The sequence below is a fragment of the Ostrinia furnacalis genome, unplaced genomic scaffold (assembly GCF_004193835.3).
Source record: "Ostrinia furnacalis isolate ACB-3 unplaced genomic scaffold, ASM419383v2 OfSCF2054, whole genome shotgun sequence".
NCBI classification, from domain to species: Eukaryota; Metazoa; Arthropoda; class Insecta; order Lepidoptera; family Crambidae; genus Ostrinia; species Ostrinia furnacalis.
In genome coordinates this window covers 40,524-68,384 of record NW_021132293.1, presented here as the reverse complement: position 1 = coordinate 68,384, position 27,861 = coordinate 40,524, and the positions used below count along the sequence as shown (strand labels likewise).

General features: G+C 35.8%; 1 long non-coding RNA gene across 2 annotated transcripts in view; it reads right to left on the bottom strand.

The window, feature by feature from the left end:
* The window catches only part of LOC114354480 (uncharacterized), a 116,083-nt gene extending 90,254 nt beyond the window's left edge, over nt 1-25,829 (bottom strand). For both annotated transcript variants that reach the window (XR_003656021.1, XR_003656022.1), the window contains exons 1-2: nt 25,596-25,829; nt 23,112-23,293 (exon numbers count right to left, since the gene is read on the bottom strand). This is a non-coding gene — a long non-coding RNA (uncharacterized LOC114354480). The remainder of the gene's footprint in view (nt 1-23,111; nt 23,294-25,595) is intronic.
* Between the last annotated feature and the right edge of the window lie 2,032 nt (nt 25,830-27,861).

Below are 27,861 nucleotides of genomic sequence, written 5' to 3'. Positions count from 1 at the left end.
AATGGACTTTAGTGTACAAATTTGGTGTTATTTTGTGTTCTAAAGTGCAGTGAAGTGATAAATTATAAAAAACATTGAAATACTTCGAATTTGAGCGCGCATCGAGTGTCGAGTGGGTTGTCGTATGAACCTGCTTTGGACCTGGTGGCGTCTCGAAACCTGCTTACGGGCATACTTAACTCCACGGAATCCATGAAAAATCAATAGAACTGAAACACCCACGTTCTATTGATAACTATGTCAATTATTTTTCACTCGACATTGGCAGAAATAAACCTCCCAGAGAGGTTTGGTTGCCATTAAAAAAAAAAAAGATAAAAGTAATGACTTTTAGGTGACATCTCAGCTAACTGGCAGAATGTTTTCATTAGATCACTACTACTTACTTTGTCCTTTTCAAAGATTTTTCCGACTGTTCCAAATACGGACTACTTATTTCCAAGTAGGTTTTTTCTTAGAAAAGAAAAATGAAGCTTTCTTACAAAATTACGGTCATACTCGTACGCAAGCCTTAGCAGAACAAACTATCGTGAAGCTAAAAAAAAGCAATAAGTTTAATCCTTTGATAATTATTCTTTAAAATGCATCAAAACTTGGCCCATATACTACACAAAAGATGTGCTTGATAAGCGTGCACATGCGGCGTCTCACGATGCGTGGGAAATGTTGAACGTATCGGGTGGAGAAACTAGATCGGTTTGTTTGTTTGTGCCGTAAACGGAACATCTATTTTTTATAGGAATATCCCTATAGGAATTATTTAACTTAGGATTGAAAAAAAAAACTTTTAGTAAAAGTCATACCTATATGGCACTCTCATTACATGTCTCACAATCTTTTTGCCTTAACGCGAGCTTTGGGATCTCGCTATTCATATTATGAGATAAATGTGCTAAAATTTTAATTAGCTAGAATCTACTAGGTTTCCCAATTCCCACTTGTAATTCAAAATTAATGCTTGAGAAGAATTTATTTGCAGACAATCCAAACTTCCTTTATTTTGAAAAGACACAAGTGTTGAATGTCTCAAGCTACTTATATTTAATTTACTATAAAAAACTTTAACTTAACTACGAGACAACCATAGAATGTAACGTCTACAACAAAAAACTACGGAAAACATTTGATCAAAAAGCACAGAAACATAAGGCATAAAACGTTTATGCCTATTTTTATGCGTAGCGACCGGCTTGTTATGCATTCACGTAATTATGCGTCATAGTGCACTGACTCTGTACAATGTCACGAACACGATCAAGACTAAGGATGCCGGCCCACTGAGCGCAATCAACTGTAATAAGGGCGAGACAACGAACGTCCAATCTTGTAACACATCTGTGTTGTATCCAATATGATTTTCAGCATAAAACTGCGCATTTTCAGATTAAAAGTTTTAATAGTATTTAGGAAGAACTCTAAACTAGATTTATTCTCAATCATAGACTCTTTCCTATCGTTGTTCTAAATATTGAAACTAAACCAATCAAAAGACTCAATTTATGCTGGAAAAATGGAGTTATGCGTTCTGGTACTTTGTATGAACTATAAACTAAATTTCTTTAGAAATAGTTACATATTTAGACTTTACATCCCCAATGTCTTCCTCAGGCCCAAATTGAGATACATAACAATATTCGTATCCAACTTCTAGATTATTTCTACTTAAAAGACGTTAAAAATACGCCACTGTAAAAAACGTTAAGGTGCTTCGTATCACTAGTACATAAGTCCTCACCTACTCAGAGCATTTTTTATTTTGAATTTCGCTTAGCTCCTTTTTTGTATGTGATTGTAATGTGAATGCACCCTGATGATACGGCTGAGAACACACTGGCGCACCAGTATCCCTCGCTAAGCCAGCTTGTAAGATACAGGATTAATAATCACAACGCTTCTTTGTGGTGTGTATTAAAGGGATTAATTACCAGAAATATGAGATGGTTCCGGTCGTATTAGTTCTCGATTTTGTAACATGTGTAATACCGATCTGAAACGGTTATTTATACATAAATCTAGAATTGTAGAGCAACTAAAACTAGTTTACAAATTTTGATGTAATAAACTCAGTCAGAATTTCATAATCGACTCTAAATTTAGCTCCTCTTATGTATTTATTATCGTAATATTTGCTTCACTAGCTTATGAAGTCGGAAGGAAGCTATTAGAGTCAAAAGTTGTATATAAACCTAATAAATTGACTTACAAATCAGCCTGTAGTGTGGAATTTGATGTATATTTACCTGAAACAGAAAGAAATTGTTTATAAATACTGTTACGTTGGTTATAAAATGCATCGATTAGATAGCCGGTCTCGAATGATGTATTGATTATTGATAACGCTGATAAACAATCCACTTGAGTTGTGAAAGAATTTTCCACGAGTACCTACAAAAATGAATGCTGTTACTACGTATTTCAACACTATCGCCGAAATACGTCGTAAGTGATCGAAAATTCGTCACTTAATACAAAATAGCGAAGAAATAGATGTGGCTTTTAAAGCAAAATTGCAAATTATTTTCAATACTAGAAAAGTATTTGTTTAAATCTGAAAATTAATGTAATAAAGACACAAAATCTCGTTGCATAATTTTTCAAAATCAAAATTAAAACTCCATATTCTGATGTAATACAAACTGTTGAAAAATAGTATAAGAAAGTCAATCATGTCATGTGCTACTATTACCCATATTGCAAATATTTGTCTAACCTCTCTCAGTATATTTGAAACCTCTTTATCATACTATATACTATAATAAAATCAATATGACCTTAACTTTAATATATCGATAGCCATTCAAAAGAAGACTATTGTGTGGTAATTCTTACCAGACTCACCATCAAGCGTTCATTACTAAAACAAACACCTATTATCTGATTAACTGAGTAACCTTTGGTTATTTTTGAGTTAAGGTCGGGTTACAAAGAACGTTTGACTGACGGTTAAATTGTAGATACACTTCTTATGTTACGCATCCGTGGTTTAAGCCACGAAAGGTAGCGATTTTAAAGACGAATAAAAATATTGGATTTAATAGATGTCATCTAGATAATACTTAATCAATTATGTAAGAATCTAATAGGCCATGCATGGTGCTTTACGGAAATATATTGCTTTTTCACCTACTAGACGTGTAAGTGTTCTTGAAAAGAGCAGACAAATAAAAAACTACGAATAAATCAATGACATGGAATAGTGATATTGATAAAATATCTCAGCAGTATAAAACGAAACTAAAGAACTCTTAAGATACATCATCAGTTTTATGAAAAAATCAATACTGACGAAGAATATTGTCATTTCCACAGAACATTTTAAAAGCTCTGAATCTGCACCTGACGATGAAGATAATAATATTATTATCTCATTAATTGATGAATAAACAACAACTGCGCACCAAACCGGCCCAAATATGGCCATAATATTGACACAATTACCATCATTATTCACAGGTATAATTGAGCAAATTACAACAGACGAACAATCAAACATTTCGAAACTGCATTATCTTATTAGCGCGTAGGTTTCGGCGCTTGAGTCATTTGGACCGTTGCAAAACTAAACACTGGTATGGTATTGTTTGAACAGAATATTAATATAAGGCTTGTAAGGTTTAGGGCTGTACAACACCATATAACTCCATGTCGAAATAGCTAATCTAAACCATACAAAGCAGTACGATATCATGTAGTTGTGTAATGAAGAAATTCGAATGCTTCAAACTCCCTTCCCTTCAGAACCCTTTTCAGATTATTTGTTACTACACGTCTCATAAAGATTGTACAAGCACTTGGAGTTAATTCAGTCTTTTTTTTTATTTCAACTTATCGTTTACAAAATATCCACCAAAAAGAATGTTACTCTATATTATTTTTTTATCGTTGCGAGCAGCATGTTTATAAGCTAGTCAGAATCGCCATTACAAAAATATTTAAAAAAATGATTTTTTTATGAAAAAACTTATGTTGGAATTAATAAAATTGAGTCCAGTGGCTGATGAGTCTATATTAAAATTTTGACAGTCAAAAGTGCTCTAAAATATTTTTCGTTACTTGGACCACATGGGAGCTCCTAACTGCTGTCAGTATCGCTGTGTGATGTCACAGTCTTTATAAAATTAATTAAAGATCCACTGACGCATGACAAAGACTGTCGGGAATTTTGTAACGTCTTTTGGGATCAAGATAATAATACCTACTCTTTCGTAAGACAGTATGTAGTAATTATTAGTATAGCATGTTCATTTAGAGCAGTCACTGAAACTGACTCGACTAGGGTTAGTAGTTTGATTTTCAGTTCAGATTGAGTGAGAGAATTCTAGAAGACATCCTTACGTACTTCTTGTCTTTCTGATTATTATTTTTCAGGTCTAATAACAGTCTTACTGTCCCCTGGGACAAACTTCGCCTTCACTGGTTGACTTTCATTGGCGGTTAAGCTGTAGTTCCTGGCTACACAGAAGTTGCAGCGGTGGGAACGAAAGATGGGAATAGTCTCGTAGTTTCATTCCTTCTTCTACGTGTATCATGAGGGTTCTATCGGGAAGGGTACTGCTCTTTTTCAGGTCTTATCTAATCTATACTTAAACTTATAATAAATCTGTAGAGAGGTCAATTCTGTACATGAAATATATTTTCAAAATAACTATCAGGGGGTGATTAGTGATCGATACTGATGCCAAAAATGCAATCAGTAAAATTTTTGTCTGTCTGTCTGTCTGTCTGTATGTTCCTTATAGAAACAAAAACTACTCAACGGATTTTAACGAAACTTGGTACAATTATTCTTCATACTCCTGGGTAGGTTATAGGATACTTAAGAATTCCCACGGGAATGGGAATTAGCGGGAAAATCCTTTTGTATGAAAAATCTAAACCGCTGAAGTTAGACGCTTGAAATTTGGCATGCAGATACCTTAGTAAGCTTAGAGCTTAGTTACAACAGGATATTGCTAAATACCCACGGGAACGGGAGTTAGCGGGAAAAAACAAAGCTTAGTTACAACAGGATATTGCAAAATTTCCACGGGAACGGGAGTTAGCGGGAAAAAACATTTGTATGAAAAAATCTAAACCGCGTAAGATAGATGAAGGGGGCAAAACGGGATCCACGCGTACGAAGTCGCGGGCGGCCGCTAGTTCTTATATAAAGTACCTAGCTAATTAGGTGTGAAGATATAACAGATTAACAAACACACACAGGCAGAGTTATTTTCACATTGATATCATCATCATCATCATCATCATGTCAGCCATAGAACGTCCACTGCTGAACATAGGCCTCCCCTAATGCTTTCCACATTGATCGATTGGTAGCGGCCTGCATCCAGCGCTTCCCTGCTACCTTCACGATGTCGTCGGTCCACCTTGATATCACATTGATAAGCATTTAGAAATTAAAACAATTCTGAAAGTTCCTTACGCCCTGGGTCATCAGTGTCGCCAGTAACAATAATTATACAGTGTTGCAAGTCTATAAACGTCTTTTAGAGTAAATAATTGCATTGGCAACCCAATTATACACCAGTCGGTTTGAAAGCAACCGCTTTCCACTGTCTTAGAGATTAATTAACTCGTTTGCTTTGTATAAGTTGGAGATAATTAGGAACCCGCTTATACATTATATTCGCAGTCATATTTTGCAAAAGCTACTGAAAGTAGCGAAAGTTTTCAAGTTGTCTATTCTATTCATAAAACTAAGAATAGATCCACATCTAAGCTTAGATACTTGGCTGGGTTGCACCATCTTATTTTGACTTTAACAAACGTCAAAAATCTGTCAAACTCCATACAAAAAGCACCGGTTGTCGTTATAGTTACCGTTAAAGTTAGGAGGTGCAACTCAGCCTCAATATTGTAAAGCTTACGAGTTTGATTGTTTCATTAAACGCGTTAATCCGAGTGAAACTTCAGGAATTACTGATTCGATATGATTTTTTTTTTCTTTTGGACATCCCACTTATCCATTTTCACGCGTACGAAACCGCAGGCACAACTAGTGAACTAGATATTGATTCAAAACCTGTCCTACCTGAACGTTGTTAGAAAATTATCATTAAAATAGCTCTTTTAAATATTATAATTTTTAATTCTGTTTTCACTATTAGGATTTAAGAAATAGGTTGACTTGCTATGAAAGGCCAAAATAATCTTATTCATATCATAAATATTGATAAAGCTAGACTAAACAAGCAGTGCCTATAAAAATGTCTGAATTTAAATAGCCTAATAACTTAGGATTAAAATAATGTTGAACATAAAATCAATAAAAGAAATGAAACCTCGCTTTCTTTAAATAGCTAATAGCTATTCATAAAGTTTGTGCGCCAAGTTTCTATAGTAAATATTTATATTGTTTTCTATTAAATTATCACACATAATCAGGAATATACAAAGCCAAAATTATTCAGCAAACCCATTTGTCCAAATTACCGAAATACATCAAGCTTCTACAATGCCTTTGAAACCTTTGGAATAGTGTCCGACCGAATATAGATTTTCAGCCGAAAACGGAAACGAAAACGAAGCTTCGGCTGCAGTCTCATTTTCGGCCGAAAACGAAAACGAAAACGAAAATGACCTTCAACTCTCAAATTTCAATCTGAAATTATGTAAAAAACTTTGAAAACCGTTAATGTTTTGACCAAAAACATAATGACGTTTGACAGTTGATTTTGATAAGGATTGATTAAAGAAAACCGGCATTAAAACACAAAAAATTTAATCATGCATTCTTAGTAGAATATTATATCCGGTGTATATTGAAATATTGGGAAGTAAAGAAGAAATAAAGGGTGTCCAGTGGGAATTTTTCAACTTCAAAAATGAATACAAATAAATTAATGTTTTTTTTATTATTTATTACAAATGCAAACTGGAGTTTAACAATGCGAATTGAATTTTTTATAGGCAATGTCTTAGATGATGCCCGTTTTACTATAGGCACTCTCACAGCCGGACCCTTACATTCGCAACTATGCGAGAGCAAATCGCGCTAATAATTTTCCTGCAACTTCACGGCGGATATTTTCTCACAGAACCTGAATTATTTAAGGATTGTTTGCTGTAAACTATTGACTTGAGATATCCCCACAAGAAAAAGTCGCATGGTGTGATATCTGGTGACCGAGGCGGCTAGGGTATGTCCCTGTACTTGCTGATCATTTATTTGAAAAAAAATAATAGTCCTCAGTATCTCCATCGAGGTAATCTCCGTGTGTGGTGAGACACCTTCTTGCTGAAATAGAGTTACGTAGTTGACTGGGATGCAGTTGCAGTTGTGGTATCAGACATTCATCGATCATTCGACAATACATTTCAAATACTTATTGCTCAACTGCGAACGCTCTGTAGGCTTCCGACCAGTGACTCATGGCGTATTTCAAATCCGCATTAGACTCTATTTTGAAACAATTAAAGTTAATGAAAACTCTTAGGTTTTATTTGTATTCAATTTTGAACTTGGAAAATTCTAGCTGGACCCCCTTTTCAACGTAACCTCACTTCACAACTTCAAAAGAGTGTGACAATACCGCGTCCGTTCAAGTCTGATTGGAACCATGAGTGCACCAGATTCACTCCCGAAGATATCGGAACGATAAACGTCACCATCTTATTCACGTATTTCTGATATTCGGTTTGGCCGAAGCTTCGGCTGGTTTTTGGCCGAAAACGAAAATATGGCCGAATGTCCATTTTTTGGCCGAAAATGGCCGAAAACGAAAACGAAAACGAATATTCGGTCGGTCACTACTTTGGAATCATTAATTTATGTAACCGTTTGTGCATTAGCTTGCCTTTTGTCAAGCGACCTACTGACCCGATACTGGATATTGAATATCCAATAATTGTTTGTGCACGAAGAGACAGGATAAAATGGCATTAGCCTCATTTAGACACAGCAAAACCAGAGCAACCAGCTATTATTGAAATAGCAGTGGAAAAATATTCCAAAATCTAATTGGATATTTGTTTTTCGCAAAATAATACTAATTTATGTAAATTCGTATAATAAATCATAATTAATAATATTATAATTTACATAATAAAAATGACAACAAACTGTCAATATAACACATGTGCTAGTTTGCTAACTAAATTTCTGACGATATTTTGTCTCATATTATGGTCTTCAATGTCAATCAACGTAAATTGTATCATAGATTTTAATCTACCTAGGGTCCAATGTCCCTTGACAATAGGGTCTTAATTTTTTTAAACATTTGGCGGTAACGGTCTTAATTTCGGTAAGTCCTTTATGAAACTATCTGTTCAATTTACCCTGTGCCCACCCACACGGGCGTCTTTAATGACGCATAGAAATTAAGAGAATGCACTTCTAATTAGGGATCGCTTATACCCTGAATGGACTATGAGAGACTGTTCTATTCAAATCCTATCCGATTGGAGTCAATTAACAACATGGAAACGGCCGCGAATTGACAATAGACAGATTCAGTGGGCGGGATAGGTATAGAAATATGTAGTTAATTACTATAATTTAAAGGCTAGGAGAAACTTAGCTTATCTATGAAGATTATAATATAAGTGCTGTAAGGCTATTGAAATTCTGTATTGAACACGAAACGACGCGAAGGAAACAATTTAGGGTTGGGTTCATTTAATAAAGTTGGGTTATTAATGAAAATGAACTCTTACCTATTAATGTAAAATGTTGGTTGCAAAAACATTTTTGTTGTTTAACTGTTTCGTTTCGCGTCATTGTAATACAATGCATTCATTATTTTTCAGGATGCAGATGGTGTTTTCGTCATTCCGTATATTTAACTAGCGGCCGCCCGCGACTTCGTACGCGTGGATCCCGTTTTACCCCCTTAGGGGTGGAGTTTCGTAAAATACTTTCTTAGCGGATGCCTACGTCATAACATCTACCTGCATGTCAAATTTCAGCCCGATCCGATCAGTTGTTTGGGGCCGTAGGTTGATAGATCACTATGTCAGTCAGTCAGTCACCTTTGAGCGAATTTGTCGAAATTTAATCGATCGAAAATGTTACATTTTACTCTTAAGGCAGGTCATATGAAGGTGTTAAATAGGTCGCAGCCTTCATGCGTACTTCTTTTACAACACTCATTTGTCTCTGCGATACTATCTGCTCAAATTGTTGCTTTTAGATATAACTGATAATCCAAGATCATTTTAAGAACCATTAGAGGTCTTAGACAATCGATAACTTCAACTAAATTATTAGTCTCGAGAACAAACGCTGTATTTTGCAAATGGCGGCCAGCTATCAATAATGCATTGGCAATAACACGAAAAACACTAAACTTGCAACATTAATTTTATACTTTAGTCTTGAAACATCTATACATATAAGTATAAATAGTTTTTAGATACAAGCTATCAAGCAAGGTCTTTTGTTCTAGAGATTTTTTTTCTGTTTACTTAGGTACACCACTGAACCGTTTAGATGAAATCATAGAAATATTTTGAGACTCAGAGAAAAACGTAGGATAGTTTTACACTGGTTCCTGAAAGGGGGATATACGCTGTGATAAAGTCTTTCTATGGGAGACCGTTTGCACAGGAGAAGCCGCGGGCAAAAGCTGGTTATTGCTAAAACATATTTAGTACAGCTGATCAATTCAAGTAATAGCTGCATTAGTCAATACAGTATTGAATCGTGGTGGACCATAAATATTTATAAGAATGTACCGGCATAGCTTCAAGCGAATTCAGCTCTTGTTTATTACCGAACTATCTTCGGAAGCGATCTAGAGAAACTGCGTGTTGTGGTGTCAGAGAAATGGACGGGACGATTTGTCTTGTTGGCATATTGCTTGTAGCTGGATAAGGGCTGCGTAAGAGTTAGTGTGGTCGTACAAGGGCTCAGCGGAACGCGTGAAGGGCAAACAGGTGAATAAAATGAAATAATTTAAATTTACCTGATCGTAACAAATTTTGACCGCTGTCTGTGAAGGAACACTATACATATGTGGTCGCGATCCTCATCAGTGAGAGACCGAGGAAGAAGAAGAACAACTTAAGTCACTTGACTGTTGTCACACATGATGAGTCAAGCAGACCGAGGATTTCACTTCCAAAGCATCTTTTTTCAGACTGGTTGATTGATTCAAACAAACTGGGCAGAGTGATTTTTTGTATCCTAGAGAATCGAACCCAAGACCTCTGGATCAAACGATCTAACTCGCGACTTCTACTCTACTAGACTTTCAAAAAAATTACAAACTAGTAGACCGTTTATGGACTCTTAATTTTGCAAAAATCCCGTTACATTAGTATTTAGTCCTCAAGAAACAAGAAAGTTTTAAATATTATAATTAGAGCGTTCATTAACGCTGTTTTCCGCGCGTACTATTAGTTTTTTGGCGAATCTTTACGCTTTAAACGATTCGCGCAGGTTCCATAGCGCATCAGAGTGCGCAAATGAAAGAGCTTAAATCTTGACATTTTCATTGAAAATAACACCTATTGCCACTTAACAAGGTGCCAAATTGTTTATTTGATGTACAGTCATTTGTATTTTTGGTAAATTTTCATTTTGACCTTCAGCTGGACGTACAAAATCTTGGTTCTATAACGAACGGAAAAAAGCGCTTAAACCAGCTTTAAGGGTCGATCTCCGCTCGTGCGTACGCGCAGCCTTACTATAGCTAATGGATTCAGCAACAGAAGAACCGTTAAATTGACATAACTGCATAGTTGTAAGCTGTACTGGTGACATCCCGGAGTAACTATTATAATTAGATATTATTAATGCAGACTGGAAAGGCTTTGGATTTATTAGACGCGATAGTAACTGTTATACATCTATTAGTAGTCCACCGTAGGTAACTATTGGCTTTTATAACATAAAAGTAGCTTTTTCCCGCAGCTTCGCCTTTAAATACGGGCATAGAATTTAATTAAATTTAATAGTATTTAATTTTCTAATTTTAATGTTTATTTGATTTTATAATTTTAATGTTTATTTAATTTTATTTTAGGTAATAATTCTCTATTTTATTTAATGTTATTTTTAAGTTTTTGCAACGCCTTCACTGGGCGTCACATGTTCAATATTATGTTCCTGTCAACCCTTACCCATGTGACATGCAATAAATAATTTGAATTTGAATTAGAAACTGAAAAGGTAACAGACAGACAGAATACTTTTGCATTTATAATGGATTTAGTTTAATTTTAAACAGTGAAGACCTCTAATGGTTTTTGAACATTACTCTTCAAAATCAGACAATACCGATTAGGCAAAAGCATAACGTAACAGCAATACGTAAGTCTTAAAGAGTCCGTAAACAGTTTTTGTTTACCATTGTTTTTTAAACAGCTGGATGACGCAACAACAAAACAAAGGTATTTGTCAAATTGCTCGTACCTCCGCAATTACAACACATAAAATTTAAAACAATAACCACTTTCGTTCGATGTTAATTCAATATCGGAAGCGTTTATACAAGTCCCAATTTCACTATTATACAATACAAACAATGGAAGAATAGCCTAAAATTAGTAGCTATTAAATCATGCACGATTTATTTGCCTTATATCAACGTTTTTGGTCTAAGAGAAAATAACTCTTTTTCTACAGAATCATCATAGAAATCGTATTAGCATAAACTTCAACTCAAGAGATCATTTTCAAAAGCCCATAGAAACTACCATTCCCATGAATAAAAAGCTAGCTAAGATTATTTTCCCTCATACCTTATTTGGTATGATAACAGCAACATTGTAAACGGCAGTGACGCAATTTATAGTAACAGATTTCGAGCTACATAAACCCTGCCTTACTTGACTTCTACTTAAATTGTTACTTGGCTTACAGGTACTCTTTACAAAGTCATACCTCATCCAGTGGAAATGTTAAATATGCAATAATCAAGTGTCCAAGTTAGAGAGTCGACTTTCGTAATCGAAAATTTCACTTTCATAATGAAACAGCAGTAATGACAGATCCAAAATACGAGGGCGCTTATGAATACCGGGCGTAAGTTTAAAGAGATGCGCTAGCGCATTTGCTGACGATACGGGTCTCAATAATGGCAACGTATGTCTAAAAGTGCAGTGGACTGTAAAGGGCTGTTGATGATGATGATGATGTCTAAAAGTATTACGCCCGTATTCACAAACGATGCTTGCTTAACTGACGATGCAAATCAAACGCACAGCGTTGAATAGAGCTCTGTGATTGGTTCGTGTGTCACCCTGTACGTCCACGCGCACTGTGAGACCTCATAGTAATGTTTGTGAATACAAGAGTTAGATAGATATCCTTAGACATCATACACTATGCCATCCAGTCCCAAACTAAGCAAAGCTTGTGCATTGTACTATGGGTACGAGACGAATAATAAATACTAGTAAATATATTTAACATAAAATTCTACCATTGTAGGATGGCGGTGACAAGTGCCCTTCATACAGAAATAGAATTTCTGACCGATTAATAATTGTCTTCATTATGGAAATCGATCAATTCTGATTACACGAGCAGCTAGACATTTCACAAACTACAAGCAGGGACAGAAAATTTGTGTCCTCTGGACACGGCGATCACAATCTATTAAAGATCTTCACTGATACACTCTCCAAAGGAAGTCCGATCGTTTAGGACTTTCTCATTGAACCAAAATACCCCGGAGCACAAAACTCTGGATGTACCGGCCAAACTGGCCATAGACAATGGTTTGGATCAGCAGCAACCTTCACATCTGCGTACCATAATCTCGTAATCGTAACTCACTGTAAATTCATAACCAGTAATTTCTCTAACAATTTCCAAGGTGTTTTCACTCAAATCGCTAACATAATAATGACTGGGCTATTCTCAACACTTCAGGCTCTCTCTGAGCGAGTTTTATTAAATCTAGAGCCATATTATTTCGCTCTCGGCGGCAGAATGACCCTAATCGAGGGTGATCGGCTGATACAGCGACGACAGGGACCAGGCTGATGGTCCTTATTTTAATGCAATTGAATTTGCTTTCTCTGTCTGAAATATTGGACACTTTCAAAGGTATTTCAAAGTTAAATAAACTGTTTTGAAAGCCACCGAAGCAACATTATTCAATTTGAATCTTTATTGTGTTCTTAGGACCGACTAATATTTCAAAGAAGATACCTAATGAAAATGAACAAAAATATTTTTCCAAGGCTGAGTTGCACCACCTAACTTTAATCACTTGACACCAGGTTCGACACCTATGCTTTTTTTATAGAGTTTGACATTTGTCAAATCTATCTTTAAGATGGTACAACTCAGCCTAAGAGAATCAATATACAATATCCAAAATTGGCCAAGAACTGAAAATTGTACAGGTATTTAATATCGGAGCTGTGTTGCCATTAGCCAAAAACTTACTGCACATGTTTTCCTTTCACCGTTGAAGCAAATGCGGCGATATCCTTGGCAAGGCATAAATTAGATTACCTCAATAGGGCATCGAGCAATGCCGTATGTTGCTACAGAATCTGGCAACCTCTATTATAGGATCACTGCACTTCTATGCCGTATGTTGCTACAGAATCTGGCAACCTCTATTATAGGATCACTGCACTTCTATATCTAACGTCTGATTTACACAATCTTTCTAATTTATGGCCTATGTGCTATTCTGATGTATAAACCGTAATATTGTAAGGTTTCATTAAAATCCATCCATTAGTTTTTTTGTAAATGAGCGACAAACATACGTCTTCAAAAAGTTTCGCGTTTAGTAGGAAATATTAGTTTAGGTTCAAATTCTGAATGGAGTCGTGGAATCGACTTCAGTGCATTCTTACAACAAAAACACAAAATTCCTGAAATATTCCATCAATTCTTCGTACAGGAAGATCTAATAAATCGGTTTTATAAAAGGAAACTATTAAGTTGTCTCCCACCGTCCTATTAACCGGAACATCGACAGGATTGATTTATGCGTGCGCACGCGCTGGTAAAAATAGATTACGGTAGTGATGGCCGAAAGGGTCGATAGTTTGAATTATCGATGTTTTGTACGACCATTAGGCGGTTATCACACTGCGCCGCGCTCCGCCGCGTGATTTCATATAAAAAATCCCGCGCGCAGACGCGTTGTCAGTGTGTTGTGCCGCGCGTGTTTTCTATACAAACTGAGGTACTTGCATACAATGATTAAATCTGTCGTCCCGCGTACCGCGGCGGAGTGCGGCGCAGTGTGATAACCGCCTTAGTGAAGAAGTAAAATCAACAACCATAAATAAGATTTTAGTATGCATTTTGAGAAACTTATTAGTTTTTAAGTTTCTAACAAACATAATTAAATAACAAGTCTCTACCTAAAGTTTTAATAAAACTTTAATAGATGTTAACCCTCCAATGCACTGTAAATAATTTGCCTATCGCAACTAAAAATACCTGTATTTTCTGCTTGCCTAAAGATTTAAATACTACCTACTGTTAGATATAATACGATACTAAATTCCCCAAGATCACTTATGTACTGTTTGTATGCAACAAAGTTAAATAAACGAAGGAATAATTATTCTCATCATGAAAATATTTGCAATGTACTGAATGTACCTACTTTGTATCGATGCACTGTACCAAGACATCACTAGTTTCAGATTATCCAGCAGTTTGATATCTTATTTGGGAAGATTTATTAGACAGACGAAGTCGGGAGGAGCGATTATTGCAATTATACGAGGTTATTTTAGAATGTTTTGAACAGTTTGGTTTACAAATTAGTTTGTTAGTCAAATATCTACTAGATTAGTTGGTAAGTAATCTACAAAATATAAGGATTAAGACGAAAATTTATAAGCTTCTATTTAACGACTAGTCCAATAAATTGACAATGAGTCAAGGGATTTTACTTGTGAAAATAAGGATAATTTAATGTGACTAAGTATTAAAATAGATCGAACGAATTCTGCATGCATCATACAAGTAAAAATGATTTTATGTAGTTTATTATGATCGTATTGAATAAAGCCTATATTTTTATCTCACACCAACTGTATAGATTTGTATCAAATATGCTACAATAGGCCCGCATTAATATTAATTAACTATGAATACTTAATTACTAGCACACTACTATTCCCATCGAAGTTTAGATCTTAACGTCATTGTAATATGGTCCAAAAATGCAAACATATTTCCATTCATACAATGTTATGGTGCAGTCACGTACAATACTCATCAATACAACAATCAAGCTGTACAATGGGCTTGTATGGAATTATCATGTATGGATTTGCGTGTATGAAACACATCTAGGCGGTGCCTTTTGAGGCCCTTCGTAATGGGATTCTTACGTGCTGTCAATATTTGACATCATTCATGAATATGAAATCCGGACGTATGCTTTAAAAGTAGGACATTATTGAAGTACTCACCGAAAGTAAGACAACATCAAGTATTAGATGTGATTTTGGAACAGAAATGTGTCTTATGTGATACAACAGTAAATTAGGGTTAAGTAAATGGTACACATACGATACACTTTTCTCTACATGCTTGGGGTACAGTCATGTGAGAACTACCGTCTTTACGTCAACAGAGTATCATCATCATCATTTTCAGTCATAGGACTGAACTGACTGACTGACTGAACATAGGCCTCCCCAATGATTTCCACAATGACCAGCGCATCCAGCGCCTTCTTGCTATCTTTTCCATGTTTGTACTTATACTGCTTATACAAACCATTTTTAGTTTTAAGATAGAAGGCGGTGGAGGGTTGAAGAGGAGGAGCTAAATTCGAAGATGAACCCCCAAAAGCTGATATAGATAGATAGATAGTTTTCAGTGTCTGTCAGTCTATCAAAGGTCTAAAACGCGTTAAAACTTTGCATTCAACTTTGCACAATAGAACTAGACCTAGTTTTTGAATCAAAACATTTTTATCAATAAAAAGTATCACAAATTCGTACCCGTATTTCCGTTTGTAACAGACAACACGGTTTACATTCAACATATTGTTGTTGTTGGGCCAAAAGCCTTAATTACAAACTCGGGCATAGTCACGCAATGCATTCAAGGTAATATAGAAGGTTAAACTATGTTCAGGAAATATCTTTGTACTGTATCATGTGTTAATCATAGAACAAAAATACAGGGTGAAAGGTACAACTGGGCGTAAACTTCCCAAGAAGCTCAATATTTTTTCCATCCTGTGTCCAAATGATTTTGAATTCGAAAACTGTAAGATAATGTAAAATGGTTGAATAACATTACTTAGATAATACTATTAATTACAGTATTTCATAACATAAAGGTACAATTTTGGGACTATAAAAAAAGAATTAAAAAATTTAGAAAACCATATTACTCACACACCCATTTTTAACTTAAAAACATAGGTTACATTTCACTGTTTATTTTTTGTGAACACCCTGTATGAGTTAGTTTGGAGTCATGCGCAATGTCAGATGAGTTGGGTTACTATTTTAATAACGTGATGAGTAAAGTTTTAAGATGATAAAATGTATGGATTTAGAATAGTGTAGCTCGCATCGGTCGGCTATTTTGCCGTTTTCTTTAAGTTTGAACTACGAGTAACATTATAGTCTTTTTCACGTAAGATGATCCGTATGACACTTCAAGGTTATCCATATTACGCATACTACATATGCAGAATATATTTGAAAAAATATTTGTATTTTATTAGCAACATAATAAAAAAAAAACTACTTGTCTTGAAATATATAGTAAAATCTGAGTCTATTGATTATATTTTAATTAAATACGATGTAAAAATATTTTTTATTTAATGTACCTACGTAGTGTGTGAAACGGAATAGATTTAGTGCTGGGGTATTTCTTGTATAATAAAATCGATTATTTCCGCGGTTCTTTAATCGATTGCAGTGAATACTTAGTTATTAAAAACATCACAAAAATCAACTATATTTTTCGATTATTGACTTTAATAAACGCATTGAAAATAAATTAATAGTTTTTAATTTAAAGAAACAGAACCAGTACTTTTTAGGAATCGTTTTTTTGAACACGAACCATGAAATTTGAATATTATCAATAAAAAATTGTTACAATAATATTTGTAATTAAAGAAAACATGTTTTTTGTTAAATAACACCTATGACAAAATATTTTTCTAAAAGTAGGTTTTACTAACTCTTCGAAAAAAATCGATAGATAAATCGCTATAGTTTAGTTATGTGACATCTCTAAATCTTTCAAACTCGAAACGTCATATGGATCATCTTAGGTGAAAAAGACTATAGTGATAAAGTAATTTCAGATTACAGGGTAAATAATTTAGAGCCTAATTAGTACAAGTATTTTAATGAAAACTATGAAATTATGGCTTTTATTGTATTTAAAACAGTAGGTATACACAACAATTTGTGTACATCTTGAAACGTAAAAAAATATTGTTGTTTTATCACAAGATTTATGACAAAGAAGGCGTACTTCTTGAAGCGTAAGATTTCACCGGTGGATTGTGTTCAGACATAATATTTGGGTTTTCACTGTGCACTTCTAAGTTATCTTCAGATAAGAAATCTATAGTGTCATTTATGGCTTTAGCAACTGCTACTATTGTTTTTGATAACTAAGTATTGAAACTTATAATACCTATCTTATTCTTATTTTTTACCTATTCGTCCAAAAAATATTTAAAGCTGATCTAGTTGACCTGTTAGATTCTTATTTTGTTGCAAAATTAGTAAAGCATTGCAGTGTCATCTTAGCAATAAATAGACAAAAGAAGATCGCAAACGGACAAAAAATAAAAGACGATGCGCGTTCTACACAAAGGGAGAAATGTACATACCTGTCAAATGTGCTCTAAACAAAGCAAAACAAAATAGCATCAACTTTACCGACTGTCATTTGTTTACGTTTGCGTCTGGCACCGGCCTGGCGGTGTCCCTTAGGGCCGTATTTGTCTCCGATAAGGGATAGGAAGTCAACACATCGATCTTATCTCCTGCTTTTAAGACATATTCACCCTAAAAATAAACATTTTGAGAGCTGTATTAGGGAGATACTTGCAAACAAACGTTTTTTCAACATGTACGCACAACTGCACTTACTAAAAATGTTGTATGATCCTGCGAAATAAAGTGAAATTCATAGTCCAAGTGTCACAGTATTAATTATGAAGATTTGAAACCAATACTGATTGTAACCATTGTTTTTAATAATATAAAGGTTACCCATATTCACGATTTGCAGTTAATCCTGGATGGGACTTAGAAATAGCATCTCCTGGACTTTTGCGCTTGTTCCAATATTTTACTAATTAATTAAGTATTTAGTTTTTCATTAATCTTACCAGACCAGGCGGGCTTGAAACCTGGTTATTATTGTCTAGATATCCATAGGTTCTTCTTAATCTAAAACAAAGATACACCGAGGCTACAAAGCTTACATAGCAATTCGTATCATATCAAATTGGATACCCATTTGACCCCATCAATGCTGTTTCTATCGCACCATCAAGGCTGCAGCACCACAAAAACTGACCTAGTCCGGTTAGCAACTCATTGCAACAACTGCTAACGGTAAACTATGATTAAAGTGAGTGTCAATGCGCACATTTTCAAACTTATGTTCATGCATGAGAGTCCAATTTCCAAAATTGGGCACGAAATGCGCAGTACTATCGCGAACAGCAAAATTCACGAGTGATTTTTCTTTAGGTAACATCGTGAGCTCTTGTGTTCGCCTCTGTTATAACATTGGCTTCTATCTATCTCTTTCTCCAGTGCTAGCAGCTCAGGGTTAGTGAAAAAGACAGACTTAAAACTGAATGAGTCAGTAATATGTCTAAGAACGTTCTTCATGATTGTACATTGCCACTTTTAGCATTGTTATACGCTTTTTAGTTCGCGTACACATCTCCGATGAACGGGCTTTAATAAACTGAGAAAGATTACAAGTTTGATAACTATAGTTTTGTATGTGAATCATAGGTTTGGCAAAACAATGGTACATTATTACATTTTTAACCGACCTTAAAATATGAGGTTCTATGTGAGTATCTTTTATATTTTACAATCATAAGATGAAAGATGAATTCAAATGAAATTACATAATATAATTTAATTATTCCTAATGTTTTGGTTGCTGCAAACAAAAATTTTTTAAGAAGATCACACTATCATCAATAACAAATTATTCTTTGTTGGAAAGAATTAAACATTTTATAAGAAAGTTTTACTTTCGTTTTTAAGATTAATGCTAATCTACTAACATATTTATTTTTCAAAGTTATTTAAAAATACTAAAAAACTCCACTAACCTAAAAAAATTAGGTCAACAATGGCGTCGAGTCGACACTGAAAAAAGTCAACAAATCAATTCCGCGTATTTAACATCCACTAACCGAGAAAAGTGTCAATGAGAAACAAGTGAAAACAAGTAGCAGTTTCAGAAAGCAAAGCAAAACAAATCGTAATTAAACTGATGAACTGGGGCGTGAAGAGAGCGTTGCAACAGCCGGATCTGCCGAAACTGCGCACGCGCCGCCAAGACATTCGATGTTCGGAATCTCTCCGTCTCTGTCAATCATTCAGCTGAGCGAGAGAGACAGAAGGCCGAAAACGAAATGGAATTGCAGAATAGGACTACAATCGTACGTAACCCACATCCTGCGGGTAATGTTAACTTTTTTAATTGAAATGAATGATATATTAGGTACTTACCTACTAGCACATTAAATTCAGCAAAAAATTTGGCAATTCCAGACCAGGTATCAATAAAATTAACAAACAAGAATTAAGAAGAAAATTATTTTGTGACAGTAACATTTTTGGAAATTCTAAAACGTAAAAATGCGTGTAAAGCGTAAAAAAAATAAAGAATAAAATGCGGACTTATTTTCGGACTTATGCGTTAACAAAAAGGAAGAAGTAGAAGTTATAAAATTGTAAGAATTTTTATTTTTTCAGTCGACTACTGCTCCGGTAGTTTATTTTTAAGGGCCATTCAGACTGCGATGTGGTCGTTAAACTTTACAATTTAACCGCGTCAGTTAAATTATAGCGAATGTATGTTTATAATGCGAGGTAGGTAACAAGACGCAGTTAAAACTTTAACGTTAAACGTTTGTAGATTTAAAATCGTAATAAAATCTTTACAATACGATTAGCCGCAACCCGTTTTGTTTGTTTGAATGGTCTTTGAGAGATCAACAGTAAAATATCAAAATAGAAGAAACTGTTTCCACATTAACAACTAGATCTATTATTCTAAATCAGATAATCCAATTAGAAATATTTTCTATGAGATTTTATTCTCGTAAGTTTTTAAAGGCTTTGTTTTCAAATGCTATTGCTATGCTACGCAAAATGCTGGAAACAATAAACATTGTCTAAATCATGAATAGCAGTGTATTCTAGATTTGACATTCCACAAAAGAAAACATTGCTGCAAAACAAACAATATTGAATTATGAACAATAGCGACTAGAAAATAGTAATAACAGCATAAATACTATTACTTCAACTACTAGCATAATAACATAAAGATTATTTAGGTAAGTCGCATTATAAATTGATGATATGATTTCATGCTTTAGGTAATTTCTTATTTTTCCACCTTACTTCGAAAGCCTCACAAGATCCTCATCATCATCATTTCAGCCACAGGACGTCCAGTCCACTGCTGAACATAAGCCTCTACCAATGATCCACATCGCCCAGTTGGTACTGTTGGTAGCGGCCTGAATCCAGCGCCTTCCTCCTGCTTATTGATGTGCCGTTCCCGAGAACGCTCTCTCAGCTGAGAATATTCTCGGGAGCGTTCCCGGGAGTGTTCTCCTAAGTGAGAAAGGTTGAGAATCATGTTTATAAAATGGAAATAAACAAACTTTCTTAAGTAAAATTGTATTAAATTAAGTCAACAAATAAGTGTATATTAAACAATACACTCTATTTGCAGTGAAAGGCTATATTCTCAGTGTTCCCGAGAATATTCTCAGGAACTTTCTCAGCAATATTCTCGGCAACTGCACCTTTATTATATTTTATTTTTTTCGTCGTAAAATGTCGTTTTAATGATATGTGAGATGACAGAAATTTCTTTTTGCACGTAATTAAATAATGTAACTGTATTTTTTTTTCGTTTTTAACACGCTTTTATTAGGTCGTCGTGTATGTAACTAACTATGTAATGGAATATTAGAATCTGAATTACACGCACTTCTAAGTCTTGTATCATCATGAAATTTGGCAATTATATGTAGATTAGATGACAATACAATTTTGTGGTACCAGCTGGTCTGATGATGAGACTGGAAGGTGGCCAAAGGAACTCCTAAATGAAACGGCGGAATCACATCGAGTTTGGGTTCATTGGATTTGTCTTTTTGAGATCTTTAAGTGCTAGATAATGTCCAGGGTCCTAATGATGGAGTCAAGAGGTGGCCATAGGAACTCCTAAACGAAACTGCGGAATCTCATCGAGTTTGGGTTCGTTGGATTTGTCTTTTCGAGCACTTTAATGCTAGATGATGTCCAAGGTCCTGATGATTTTTGGCTTTTTAGTGCTGTTAGTAATTAAAAGCGTGTTTCACAATCGCTTAGTAAGGGCCTGTTTCGCCACTTCTGGATAAGTTGTGGATAGCCTATCTGACGGATCATTTGACACATTTTTATAGAAAATACGTGCTACCTAGATTGATCCGACACTTAACGAATATATCCCGTACATTAGTCTGTACGAGATTAGAATAGTTCTCAAACAGCTGAAAAACAACAAGGCACCGTAATCACGTCTGAGCTTCTGAAAGCAGACGGAACGCCGATACTAAAGGGTTTTCAGAAACTATTTGATTCCGTCATCCTCGAGGGAAGAACGCATACGGCATGGCAAAGAAGAATGGTTATACTCCTCTTCAAAAATGGTGACAAAACCTTGTTGAAGAATTATAGACCCATTTCGCTTCTGAGCCATGTCTACAAGCTGTTTTCGATAGTCATTACGAATTGTCACGCTAGCAGGCTCGACGACTTTCAGCCCCCCGAACAAGCCGGTTTTCGAAAAGGCTTTAGTACCATATACCATAATAATATACGCTACGGCAGATTATACGGAAGATCAAGGAGTATAATCAGCCACTTTGCGTTTGTGAACTATGAGAAAGCCTTCGATTCGATTGAGACATGGGCAGTGCTTCAGTCTCTTCAACTGTGCCAAATTGACTATTGATATAGTAAAGTGTTGAAAGGCTTGTACAAACACGCCACAGTAACAGTCCGTTTTAAGATCAGGACCCGAAACCTATCCAGTTGCAGAGAGGGGTGAGACAGGGAGACGTCATCACCACCGCCCTGGAAGATGTTTTCAAGCTTCTGGGCTGGAGCGGATTCAGCATAAATATCAACGGCGAGTACATAACCCAGACAGCAGACGATATCGTAGTCATGGCTGAGATCGTGGAAGATCTAGGCACAATGCTCGATGGTCTCAATAGTCTCTAGACAAGTGGGTCTCAAAATGAACATGGACAAGATTTAAAAATCATGTCTAAAGACCGTGTTGCACCCACTCCTCTAAAAGTTGGAGACTCTACCCTCGAAGTTGTTGAATATAATGTATACCTGGGGCAAACAGTCCAGTTAGGTAGGCCCAACTTCGAAAAAAAGGTCAATCATCGAATCCAGCTCGGCTGGGCAGCCTTCGGGAAGCTTTACGATATTTTCACGCGGCTTCTCCGTCGCGTCGCCGCTCCGCTTTAAATCCACTTTGAATCCGCTTGCAATCCGCCAGGGTGGCAAGGGCCTTAAAACTCAGAGGCACACTGATGTTCAAATACCGTAGCCGAGTCCTAAAGCCGCGGCACGCGTTCGCCACGAAAAGAGTGAGCAAGACTGCAATATTTCACTCACACGTTTTATGCCTTGTTTATAACGACTAGTCTTAACGCCCAGTTAATAAAACATCGAAACATTACAAATAATATCACATATAAACAACAAAATTAAAATTAAAACTAAATGTATTCTGTCGAGAACACTGAGAATATTCCCGGGAGCGTTCTCGGTTCTCGAGAATATTCTCACTGGGAATATTGCCGGGAACGAGAACTTTCTCAGCGGCACATCTCTACTCCTGCTACCTTTATGTGGTCAGTCAACATGATCACGAAAAATTTACAGTTATAAAATCTGACAAAGGAACTTACCTATTTATCTGTATCATCATACGAACGCGAAACACTTCTAGAAGAATCCGTGGCAGTGGTGATTGTGACGGCAGGAGGTCCAATTGTAAAACATTTATAAAATAGCTTTAGCTTCTCAATACTTGAGATTTGTACTTTTATTAAAATAAGGGCACTTTATTTATCACTTGTTCGATCGTTTCCTGTTAAACAGAAATGTTAACGTCCTTTTGGTATAAAACTCGACAATCATAGAACTACCAACCATGCGGAGCAAAATACCATTAAAACTATGTTAGAAAGATACTGTTATATCTAAACGAAAGGATTACAAGCACTTTTGAAATGGTGGGACCGATTTTTATTGAATAAACACCATAAGAGCGCATCCCAAGACCATAAAAAGGGAATAAAAACAAAAATGCGGGCGCCTTGTATGGGTTCATCTCAGTGTAAGTTAAGACACCGTAAAATTTCATAAAAAAAGAGTCAACTCATGATCATGTAATAAAACTAATAAGATTGCTTTATAAGAAAATATAGGGAGATATAGGAAAAATAAATATGAAAGACGTAAACGTAAAAACATTAGAAAAACATGCGTTTGATGATTCATAGACACATAATGTAGAGAGTTTAGTAGCTAAATAGGAATAAGAATTAAAACACGGGTAAAGAGAAACCGCAAATTGCTCGTAAAAAGTAAACGTCTATTTTGACCCACATCTTACAGTTAACAGACTAAAAGAAATTCAACTCAAACGCAACACGAGTGGTTTGTTAAACTTTGAAAAACATTGACTCGATTGTGAATAAAATACTTCTTACTCGGAAATTTAACTATACGATTCGAGAAATTTGTTTTGATAGGGGTTCGTACTTATAACACGAGATTTCATTGAGTCATTTTCTAGTGTTTGCAAATCTTTAAATGAGAAGAAGCAATTAAAGTTTCTCACAAGTAATGACAGTAAAAGTAAGGATGGGTCTGTATGGGAAAGGTAATTATATCTCCCACTACTCTGGTTAGTACTCGACTAATTGTGCAGAAAATAGCAAGCCACATAACATGCTGTTAACAATAAACTGCGGTTTGGAGCTCGGTGAGTCATTACGCCGAGTTTCCTCATGGATGCGAATTATACAATTTCACTAATACTTAGCAGTCAATAGACCGTCTCTGGCCTTGGTTGTTACTTGTTAGCATTTAATAATTTGACGGTAATGCATGAGCAGGATTCGTACCGTCTAACATTTAAGATGCAGTAAACGCGTGGGGAACTTAACAACTCCCTTTAAGACAATACACACACGCTTATAGGTCAACGAACTTTCAATTTCCCTTTCTTCCATGGAAGTAATTAATTTCAAAGTGTCAACGTTTGGATGTCTGCCATTTTTCGGTTGCGTAATACTGTACACGATCTGGATGCACACCGTGACTCAGAGGAAGTGCCGACTGAAGTTGACGCTCGCAAAAAGTTGCCAATTGCCAAAGGTGAGTTGGGCAATTTGAAACTAGATTGCCGGTTACACTTGAATGGGGGTAAAAAACTTGGCAATGAAGTCACGTTTATAAGTGAAGCGAAGCGTGCAACAAGTGGTAAGAACTCTACCGAGAAACGTAACGAGATACCAAGATAAGTAAAGGATGAAAGAGACAAGACAGTGGAAGATTAACTGCCCACGATGAAGGTGTTAAAGGGAAGATAATCGGCTCAGATGCAATTAGAGATGCACCGTAATAAATAACAGGCGCTAGTAAGCAGAGTTGACACGTTGTTTATTTTATGTTAACTTCAAAATAATTAGTTCTCGGAAAGGCGACCGTTATGATTCTAAGGGAGGGAAATACCGTTTTTTATCGTTCATCGTAATTACTAACAGCAGTTTTTGCAACGCTCTTTACAAATAACAGGTTAGTGTTTACAAGCAAATGTCATTGCTGGCCGGTTACATATGATAATTGCAGTGCAGTAACACCCGTGCGCAGGATTCGATTAACCTCGAAAACGAAAGTCGCAGACTGCACCGACACACTGCCGAACGGTCAAGGTGAATCGGTCTAGCGATTGTGTTAGTTATTGATAAAACACCGAGAAATATTTTCTGTTACAACAAATATAAATTGGCGAAGATTATCAGTGACTACGTGTCTGATACGAGTGTTGATGACACAGTATTACTCGCAAAGGATAATGTGTTAGTGAGATATTGAATCGGATTATAAACAAAGGCAGTTGAAGCAAATTGAAACCAATTTAAACCAGACGTAGCCTTGGATCTGAAGTGAACACCAACAGATGCCACGAAATTTCGTTCGTAAGAAAGGCGCCCGCATATGTAAGTCAGGATAACCGCACCCGAACCACACTCGCAAACAGGTTTCCGTGCACTATTATTATTAAGGGCTCGTGCCAATACAGGCAGAAACGTGCTCCACAATACAGTTAACAAAGAATCTCAACAACATAACGCAAGAAAGACAATCGCTGAATTTTATACCAAAAGGACACAAATGCAAGATGCAACAAGAAATCCACTCGTAGTTATTTCTCATCGGCGTTCAGTCGTCCGGTGTAGTTAATCCATGCATACACTTGCACATCCATTAACAATAAGGCACTTGTCTAGCGGTTAGACTAGAAAACAGTTTTAGTTTGCGTTAAAATAAATTCACGATTTGAGCACAACGGACTGTCTGCGGCAGTCGGCCATGCGCGATGCCGGCGACTTGCAAACTGTTCCGTTCCGAACTAAACATCAACCGCCACGCGGAGGGCGCCCTACCTTGCGTCTCCCTCGCCAGTCTGAAACGCGTACGAGTGAGGGAGACGACGGATCTTCACGCGCCGCTCGTTTCTTATCGCAGGATAAAGTTTACAGCGACGTGAATAGTTGCCGGGCATTAGTCAGAGTGGAACGGAACGATTAGGTTTTTTTATGTATTTGGCAGGACTTTTTTCCGAACGTTTCGGACTGTGGTTGTTGTCTATTTTTGTTATCGACAGGCGTTCGGGCGTAACGAAAGAGGCGCGGGATAGTTTATTTAAGAAGGAAGTATTTGGATGAGTGACAGAGGATTCTAGGAAGCGGATTTAATTATAGGCTGGACTCTGAATGTCAATTAAATACGCGAACTTACTAGTAGTAGATCAAGGTCGCAGCTGAATATTTGAGGGTTACAATAATTCTAGCAAATAGCCAACCATCGAAGAATACGAGTACCGTAACGCTTATAATTTTGCAGGTGGCTACGTTGACCTAAATTCATAGTGCTGTTATCTAATTGGATTTCTTATCGATCAGACGCGCAGAAAGGCCTACTTTCAGATGAAGTTTTGATAAACGGTGCACATAACTGACATGTTAACAAAGATTTGCGATTTTAACCGCTCGAACCTGAAAATTTCGAAATAATCATATGATGTTTGAACGGTTACGTAAACTATCCAATCAAACATCATAATAGCAATTGTGATTATGCAGGAATACGACTGTGTAATTATTTTTGAATCACCTACAGAGACGTAGAAAAAAATGGACAAAATAAAGTAGCAGGAGTTGTAGGTATCGTACGATTGCATAAAGTAAAAGTAAGCAATTTAGTTAACATTTAATTTTTTTAGGTGCCTGCACGTGTCCTCTATTCACACAATAACTTTAAATTATAGCTGGTTTTGTACCCAAAAGATATCGTCTCATCCATCTCTTGTAATAAGATAATTTTAAAACAATACTCAAGGTAATCTAAAGTAAAGTAATGGTTATGGTTTTGGAGCTAAAACAAAAGACGGCAAATAGAGCAATTAGAAAACCATCTAAGTACAGTACTTGCTTTTGCAGTTACATAAAAGGCAAAGCCCTAAAGTCGTGAAGGGCCCAAACAAATGACGAGAGCGTTAAATTGACCGTGCAGTGCATTGGGAAATCTCATTGTGCTTCAAATGATAGAGATTCGTGAAATTATCTTCAAGGGAACTGAGTATACGTTCTAATAAGAAAAACCTACAACGCTTTCTAAGAACCATATAAAGCAAACAGTCCTTTTTAAGATGACATAAACCTAAGCACAAATTGCAAGCATTGATTGGGACACCTTTCGTTGATCAGAAATCACCAAAATACAATTAAGACAATCGCATGGAGAATTTAGAAACTAACTAACACAACTAACACACTAACTATACCTACCTACTTACCTGGATAAACGAATCGACCTAACATGGAAAAATAGCATGTCCATGACATTTTACAAGTATATAAAAGTCACAGTGTTCAAGTACTTAGTTTCTATCGTCTTCTTCTTCTACTTTTATTTTGGCGACGTAGTTTCTATCTTTCATAATGTGCCATCAACACTCAACAGGTCTGTACATTTGTTTTTAAATTCCGCAAAGTGCAACAGTAATCAGACTACTAAAAAAAGCTTTATTAGCAATCCGCAAAGTTTTTTGAACCCGCTGCCATAACAGAGCTAAGAAAAACACAATTTATTACATCTTGCCACTTTCACCAGTGGAATATGACGAAGAAACTCATGTCCCCAGGCAAAAAATACAATTGGTCATATTTGAAGTGAATGAAATAAATGATCTTGAGATATTGATGCAATCGGTTCATACATTAATTCGTTGTCACAGACCATAGATCATAGAGTTGGCGTAATCAGTTTTATTTTAAATGTCAATTTATTCATGAGTACCAGTGAAGCCGGAAACAATTAAATCGCTTCTATTGTTTATTCGTTACCATCTATTTTATTTATATT